Source organism: Mus pahari, chromosome 16 (genome assembly GCF_900095145.1).
Source record: "Mus pahari chromosome 16, PAHARI_EIJ_v1.1, whole genome shotgun sequence".
In the NCBI taxonomy this organism is placed as follows: Eukaryota; Metazoa; Chordata; class Mammalia; order Rodentia; family Muridae; genus Mus; species Mus pahari.
Genome location: NC_034605.1, coordinates 24941521 through 24950798, shown reverse-complemented (window position 1 = coordinate 24950798; position 9278 = coordinate 24941521).

Below are 9278 nucleotides of genomic sequence, written 5' to 3'. Positions count from 1 at the left end.
CTCCCCAGCTCACAGGGGTGCACAGATATGACACAGGTCACACCTCAGAGGTGCTTCCTGGGCCACAGCCCCCACCCCTATTGTAAGTGGGTCCCATTATGTCCCAGCTGACTCTGTCAGCAACTTCTCTCTACTTGTCAACTGTCTGTCCTCCAAGTTTCTGTTCTTCACCATGCTGGATATGGAGTCCTGCTCTGGACCCTGAGGAATAAAATTTAGCCGATTCCATTATTAACAAAGAGGCTTCTCAACCCGCAGGAGCCAATATGGTAATCGTCCTCATTCCTGTGGGTACAGCAGGAGGGGGTCAGTCACAGAGCTTGAGCAAGCAGAACTAAATGAACACTACAGAACTAAAATGAGCACTACAAGGCTCACGATTGACTTGCAAGTGAGCAAAGTGGTAGGCACAGAGTGGAAACTGAAGCCGTGCTACTTCAGTTGGCTTTTATTGACCTGAAAGTCTCCTTCCTGGCATCCACTGTACCAGTAGGCCCCACACAAACTTCCAAAGGAAGGAAGCAACCAAAAGTCCTGCCCATCTATGATGCCCACGTACCACAGTGACCAGATGTGAAGTTTTGTGTTTTGTTTTTCTGTACACCAGGTTCCATTTTAGAAGACCCAACAAATATCTCAAAGGTTTGCCCTGCTTCTGCACAGCAACATTTTTCTGCTTGCAGAGACTTCTCTGTCTGCCCTTAGAAAGCCGCCTAATAAAATTTCACTGTTGTCTACAAACAAAAAAAAAAAAAATTGAAAATAGATTCTTCTCCCATACACTGCATCTCAACCACAGCTTCCCCTCCCTCTGCTCCTTCCACCCCCACCTCCCCTCTTACCCAGATCCACTCCCCCTCCAATTTCCTCCAAAAAAGACCAGGCCTCTAAGAGACAACAACCAAACAGGACAAAACAAGATACAAGCAAACCAGGCAGAAACCTTCATCTGGAAGCTGGACAACACAACCTAATAAGAGGAAAAGAGTCACAGGGTTAGGCAAAATAAGTCAGATACACACTCACTCCTGATCTTAGGAGTCCCACAAAAACACAAAGCTAAAAGCCATAACATATTCACAGGATCTGATTCAGGTAATCCATGAAGTCCCATGCTTGTTTCAGTCTCTGTGAGCCCAGATGATCCCTGCTTGGTTGATTCAGTGGGTGGTGTTCTGGTGTCTTCCATCAGCTCTGACTCCTACAGTTTCTCCTCTCTGCCTTCTGCAGGGTTCCCTGAACTCCTAGGGGAGGTACCCAATGAAGACCTCCAATTTAGGCTCTCTTGTCATAATGTCAGGCTGTGAGTCTCTGCACCCACTCCCATCTCCTGATGGAGGAAACCTCACTGAGGACAGCTGGACAAGGCACAGATCTATGAGTATAACAGATCTCATTAGGAATCATTTCATTGATTTTTGTTGCCAGTTGTGTTTTGGTTCTTCCCTAGGTATTTAGGGTCCCTAGACTCAAGTTCCTGACCATTCTGGCCAGCAAAATTAGATTTCTTATACCTTATATGAAATTATTGCCATCAAAATATATTATTTAATTATTAATGAAGACAATTATTTTTGTTCCAGTATTTATCCCATTTTTTTATAGACTTAAGTGTCTGAAATTTGAGTAATAGGAATATAGGGTCTGTGTTGTCGATGATAGTAAGAGACTTAAAAGGTCATTGTGTTACCTTTATTGGGGTACAGAGTTAGAGAGTAGGGCAATTAATGCAGTCCTTGGGCCAGTGAGATGTCTCTTGCTACCAAGCCTCATGACCTAATCTGGATCTGCAAATTCCATATAGGAGGAGGACATATCTAATTTCCAATTGGTCCACTAATTTTTCCACAGAAGTAAATAAATAAATTCTGACTGAAATTTGTCTCATCATAGCTCAGAAGGGGCCATAAACCTACCTGAGAGCCATTTCTTCATGTCTGAGTTACATAATTAGGGTTCATGTCTTGATATTTGTAGTAACACTCATATTTGGTCTTTGGTCTATGGGTTAATACTACCACAGTAGGAAGTCTAAACTACCTTTGAATTTGCTGTTCTGTCATGCCCCACTCTCATAGCTTGTAAATCAAAACAATATTGCTTCTTAGGAGGTAATAGTAAGATTCAGTACAGTCATCAAAGACACAGTATACAGAAATTATCTCTATCATCTCCATTTAAATTCTCCAGTCTGACTCCTTCAGAACTTGGATAGATCCTGCAGAATATCTACAGAGTACTGCAACGTTACCAATTAACAAACCCAAGCAAAGCTTCTTAGCTAAACATAATGGTGATGGGTAAATTAAGACCTTAGAAGTATGCTATGCAACCACTGATCTACCAAATAGTGTGTGTGTGTGTGTGTGTGTGTGTACCTTTATATGTAAATATAATATCTATTTTCTCCAGTAGAATGACACTAGCTATATCATGCACACTCTAAGGCACACTCCATTCCCTGAAGTAGTTGGCCAACACAAAGTAGACTTTATTTTGTTAAAGCATTTTTTCATAGATTTTAGCTTACATTTTTAGTTTTCAATTTTTTTCATACAATACATTTTGGTCATATCTTCTCCTACAACTCTTCCCAGATTCTCCCCATCTCCCTACCCACTCAGCTTCCTGTCTTTAAAACAACAAACACATACACACACACACAAACAAACAAACAAAACAGGAAACCATCAAAAACTAAAAATTAAAACATGAAAATAACATAAAAAGAAAGTCAATAAGACAAAAAATTGATTTTCCCTTTCTTAGCTGATATCAATTACAAATGCTTCTTTGTTAGGGGTAGGACCTTGTACTCACTTCTCCTTCTCAGTGCTGGAATCTTGTCTGGTGTGAGACTGCACAAGTGTTTAACATGCTGGCACAGTCTTTAGTCATTTGTGTTATGACTCCTGTAGCTTCTTGGAAGACACTTTTTCTTTGGTGTCATCTACCACCTCTACCCCTTACGATCCTTCTGCCTTCTGTCCTGAAAAGATCCTTGATATTTGAGGGGAGGATTTGATAAAGATATACCATTTAAGGATAAGTACTTCAAAGTCCTCACTCTTTGTACATTGTCCAGTTATGTGACTCTGTTAATTACCATCTACTGCAAAAAGAAGTTTCTCTTGATAAGACTTGAGCAATGTATTGATCCGTGGGTTGAACAATAAGTCATTAGAAGCCACTTTCTTGCTATGTTCCTTTAGCAAAATAATAGTAGTAGGTTTTCCTTTAGGCCCATGACCTATCTAGTCTTAGGTTACTGGTCACTTTAGCAGTGTCATGTATGGGCTCATCTCATGGAGCAGATCTTACATCCAAAATCTCATAATATTTATGCCATTATTGCACTGCTGTATCTTATAGGCAGGTCTCTGTTGTAGGTCACATGATTTATATCTGGGTGATACTGATGATTACTTTTCTCCTCTAGTAGCATGCAATGTGCCTTCTTAAATAATGAATGCCAGTCAGTAGGGGTAAAGCTTCTAGTTGTGAACCAGCTTGATCTCTCCATGTTCGATAACATGAGTAAATTGTGTCTTTGGAAATAAGTCCTTAACTATCAGGTTATGGGTAGTAACCAATAGCGTTGGCAATACTCTGTGGTTTTAAGGGTCATTTCTCAGACATCTATTCGCCTTTGGCCAATGACTCGGCAAGATATAACCCATTTCTAACACTGAATGTTTTATTTGTTGGCATAAGATGTCTAGTTGGTTCATTGTCCTCCCCTCTAAATGGCGACTCTTCTAATTTCCTTTTATATATGTAAATATTCTAGGAAGCTTCTACAGTAGTAGGCACTTACATGGTGCCTTAAAAGGTTTTTAATGTTAGCTGACCCTATTTCATATGCCCAAATTCCCTATGTCCATATTCCTTCCCTACCCATTCACCTCCTTTTCCCATTTAATTCTCTAATCCTAGTTTCCCTTTTTCTCTTTCTAACACTACACTCTATTTCTCTTTTTTGGAAAATCCCCTCCTACCCTCAGGTCCCTTACTAGCTATAGAACCTCTGTGGTTGTTGAAATTGAAACACATATCTAAAGCTGAAAAGCTAATATCCACATGTTAGATATCTTCTAAGAGAAATGATACAGTATGTGTCTTTCTGAGTCTTGGTTACCTCACACAGGATGATTGCTTCTAACTCCATCCACGTACCTGCAAATTTCATAATTTTGTTTTGTTTCAACAGCTGAATAATATTCCATTGTAAATATATACCACATTTTCATTATCCATTCCTCAGTTGATAGACCTGCAAACCATTTCTAATCTCTAGCTCTTATAAATAGTGCATTAATGAGCAAGTATATTTATATAAAGAAGTAGAGTTCTTTGCTTATATCCCCAAGAATGGTATATCTGAATCTTGTGGTAGATCTGTTGTCAGCCTTTAAGGAATGTTCACACTAATTTCCATGGGGACTATACTAGCTTTGTACTTTTAGCAACAATAAACAAGTACTTCCCTTTCTCCACATCCTCACCTGCATGAGCTATCATTTGTTTTATTTGTTTTGGACATTCTTTTTATTATTATTATTATTATTATTATTATTATTATTATTATTTTCTTTATTTACATTTCAAATGCTATCCTGAAAGTTCCCTATACCCCCCCACCCCTGCTCCCCTACCCACCCACTCCCACTACTTGGCCNTGGCNTTCCCCTGTGCTGGGTCATATAAAGTTTACAAGACCAAGGGGCCTCTCTTCCCAATGATGGACAATTTGGCCATCATCTGCTACATATGCAGCTAGAGACATGAGCTCAGGGGGTACTGGTTAGTTCATATTGTTGTTCCACCTACAGGNTTGNANCCCCCTTNAGNTCCTTGGGTACTTTCTCTAGCTNCTCCATTGGGGGCCCTGTGTTCCATNCAATAGCNGACNGTGAGCATCCACTTCTGTGTTTGCCAGGCACTGGCATAGCCTCACAAGAGCTCACTATATCAGGGTCCCTTCAGCAAAATCTTGCTGGTATATGCAATAGTGTCTGGGTTTGGTGGCTGATTATGGGATGGATCCCCGGATGGGGTAGTCTCTGAATAGTCCATCCTTTCATCTTAGCTCTAAATTTTGTCTCTGTATTGAGAGATTGAGATCATTAACACTGAGACCTGCTAGCTTATTATTTTCCATTATTTTGTTGTGGTGGTGTAGGTTTTTCCTCCTTTGATTTATTGTTCTGGAATTATTTCTTCCTGGTGTCTTCTTTGGTATCATTAACCTTCTTTTCATACTGAAGTATTTCTTCTAGCTCCTTTTGTGGAACTGTATTGGTAAACAAAATTTGCTTAAATTTATTTTTATCGTGCAATATTTTTTTTCTCCATTGGTTGTGATTGGTAATTTTGTTGGGCATAGTAGTCTAGGCTGCCATCTGTAAACTATTAGAGGTTTTACAACATCCATTCTAGACCTTCTGGCTTTCAGAGACTCCACTGAAAATTCAGGTGTCATTCAAATGGGTCTGACTTTATATGTGACTTGGCCCTTTTCTTTAATAGTTTTCAATATGCCTTCTTAGTTCTCCATACTCAGTATTTTGAATATTATATACTGTGGGAAGTTTTTTTTTGGTCCTATTTGGTGTTCTTGTACCTTAATAGGCATCTCTTTCTTTAGATTAGGGTTTTTTTTTCTTCTATGAGTTTACTAAAATTATTTTCTGTGCCTTTGTCCTGTGCTTTTCTCCTTCCTCTATATCAGTGATCCTCAATCTGTGGGTCACTTTTCCATTGCAACCCTTTCACAGGGGTCACATATCAGACATACTGCATATCAGATAAATATCTGATTTACATTATGATTTGTATCAGTAGCAAAAATGACAGTTATGAAGTATCAAAAAAATAATTTTATGATAAGGGGGCCACCAAAACATGAGGAACTGTATTAAAGGATCACAGCATTAGGAAGGTTGAGCACCACTACTCTATAGGTATTATTCATAGGTTTGTTCTTTTGATAGTGCCCCAGTGTTTCTGGATGTTTTATGCCTGGAATGTGTTGTTGTTGTTATTGTTGTTATCATTGGGTTTTTTATTATTACTTAACGTATTTCTTTCTGTCTTTCTTTCTTTCTTTTTTTTTTTTGACTGAGCTGTCCATTTTTTTCTACCTCATCTTCAAGACCTAAAATTATCTCTACTGGATCTTTTCATCTGTTACAGAGGCTTACATCTGATATTTTTATTTGGCATTCTGAGTTTTTTATTTTCAGTTTTGTTTCACCTTGAGTTTTTCTTTAATATTTCTATTTTTTGTTAAATTCTACTTTCATTCAACAGTTTGTGTTTTCATGGTTATCATTAAACATTTCTCTCTTTAAGGTCCACGAACATATTTGTCTTATACTACAGCTAAATTTCTTTTCATTGGGCCTATTACAAAAGAATTGCTGGCCTCTAGAAGAGGCATATTGTCTTGCTGGTGTGGTTGTGGTGGAATTTAGGCACGTGAGATACAATTGATGTGTTTCTTGGTGTAGATATCTGGTCTCATCTTTCTTGGGTGGGTTTTCTATTTTTTTGGTTGCCATTATCCAACCTGGCTTCTAGCCATGTATGGTGTCTGTGGAATCCCTAAGTCCCAGACAAGTGTGGTGACTGTGTGGTCACTAGTAGAAAGCAGCTCTGGGTACCAGAAAATTATGATAGGGTGGGAGTCCCTGTTAGTGTAGTATTCTGCAGAACAATGGGGAGTCACAAATAAGTAGAGATGGGCTAGAAGAAAAGGTTGAAAGTGGCAATGGGGAAGAACTAGTGGGAACCTGGTTCCATACAAGAAGGCCAAATACAAAGTAGATATAATTGGGCTGTGTAGTGGTTTGAGTAAGCCTAGCCCAGAAAATGGCACTATTTGGAGGTGTGGCCTTGTTGGAGTAGGTATGCCACTGTGGGTTTGGAGTGTAAACCCCTCATCCTAACTACCTGGGAGCCAGTCTTCTCCTAGTGGCCTTCAGATAAAGATGTAGAACTTTCAGCTCCTCTAGCCTCATGTCTGTCTGATTGCTGCCATGTTCCCATCTTGCTGATAGTATATTGAACCTCTGAACCTGTGAGCCAGGCCCAATGAATTGTTATCTTTATAAGAGTTGCCCTGGTCATGGTGTCTGCTTACAGCAGTAAAACCCTAAGACAGACTGAGAGGAGGGGCTCAGGCAGGGAAGCTGCAGCAGGACTAAAGATAACTCTGGAGAGAGCAGTGGCAAAACTTGTAAAGAATTCAGACTTTACCTTTTCCAGAAGCTATCAGTTGACAATGTTGCTTGGCTAGGAGCAGGAGATCATGCCTGTACTGGCTAGTTTTGTGTCAACTTGACACAGCTGGAGTTATCACAGAAAAAGGAGCTTCAGTTGGGGAAATGCCTCCACGAGATCCAGCTGTAAGGCATTTTCTCAATTAGTGATCAAGGGGGGAGGTCCCCTTGTGGCTGGTGCCATCTCTGGGCTGGTAGTCTTGATTCTATAAGAGAGCAGGCTGAGCAAGCCAGGGGAAGCAAGCCAGTAAGTAACATCCCTCCATGGCCTCTGCATCAGCTCCTGCTTCCTGATCTGCTTGAGTTTCCAGTCCTGACTTCCTTCACTGATGAACAGCAACATAGAAATGTAAGCTGAATAAACCCTTTCCTCCCTAACTTGCTTCTTAGTCATGGTGTTTGTGCAGGAATAGAAACCCTGACTAAGACAATGCCCACCTCCCCTTTGTATGCTAGAATTTGGTCTAGCTTGAGCTTGTGTAGAGCTTTTATATACTGTTATAACCTCTTTGTGTTTGTATGTGCACTTGCCCTGTTGTATCAAAGAGGTACTGTTTGTATTCATTCACTGCCTCTAGCTCTTACATTCTTCCTCATTGACTTCTGACCTTTGGGAGGGAAGAATGTATTGACAATGCTACTGTTTACCCTCCAGAATGTGATGGCAACACCCCATAACCATGGCACTTTCCCCCTTGATATCTATATTTCTTGAATTTTTTATTAATTTCCACCTCTGTCTCTCATCTTTGCCACAGGTAATACCTTAGTCACATCTCTTTCTCTCCTCACAACCCTTAGTTGCTGAAAAGCTCATACTACAACACCAAGTTTGTATAGTATTCTCTAGGTTAAACCTCATCAGTAACTTACAATGTTTCCCCAAACTCCCACAGTTCCATTGCAATGCTCCATGCCACCAATACAAAACCTTTCTCACATTCCATTACTTGTCATGTGACAGTCATTCATCTTGATTCAGATTGTGTGCTGTGTGATGCATTTCTTTATATAGACCAATGTTAGTAATGTAATAGAGTCTGGCATTTATACTCCTCTATGGGTATTCAGATTTCTACTATTATGAACTTGTTATCCTTCCTTCCTCCCTCCCTCCCTCCCTCCCTCCCTCCTTTCTTTCTTTCTTTCTTTCTTTCTTTCTTTCTTTCTTTCTTTCTTTCTTTCTTTCTTTCTTTCTTCCACTTCCTTCCTTGGCACAGCGTATCTTAATTACTCTTCCTGTTGCTGTGATAAATACATGACAAATGAAACTCAAGGAAGAAAGTGTTTATTTCCCTCATGGTGGCAGAAAAGCAAGAGCTGGTCTGATTGTGTCAATAACTAAAAGCAGAGCTTCTTTCTTCCTTTTCATTCAGTCCAGGATCACAGAGCAGAGGGGTGTCACCACCTACATTTAGGATTAGGTCTTCTCAAGTTACTTAACTTGCTCTAAAAAATTTCTCACAGGTGTGCCCAAGGGCTTGTCTCTTAAGTAATTCTAGATTATTTAAAGTTGAGAACCAAAGATAAACATCACTGGGGTCTTATGTAGTCCAAGCTGGCCTCAAATTAACTATGTAGCCAAGGTTAGCCATAAAATCTTAATCTTGTCTTCTGCCTTCCAAGGGCTAGGATCATAGATGTGTGCACATAACCTTGAGTATATTTCTTCGTTATCAGTTTTTCTATGGGCATGTAATATTAGAAAGTATGAGACTTCTGTTTACTATATATCTTCACCTATATGTATTTATTCATTTAGGAAGCAACTGTTACATAACAGCCCTTAAACTACAAAATGTTAATTTATGAGAAATGGAGACACATGAAGAAGAAATGAGATACATATCCTTACTATGTGGTGGAAATACCAAATCAGTGGTTTAATATTTGCGTTAAAATCTACTTCATCCAAGAAGTTAGCTCAGGGAACAGCATTTCACTGCAATGTCTGCTATATTAGAAATTATCCAAATTTCTTTTAAAATAAAATTA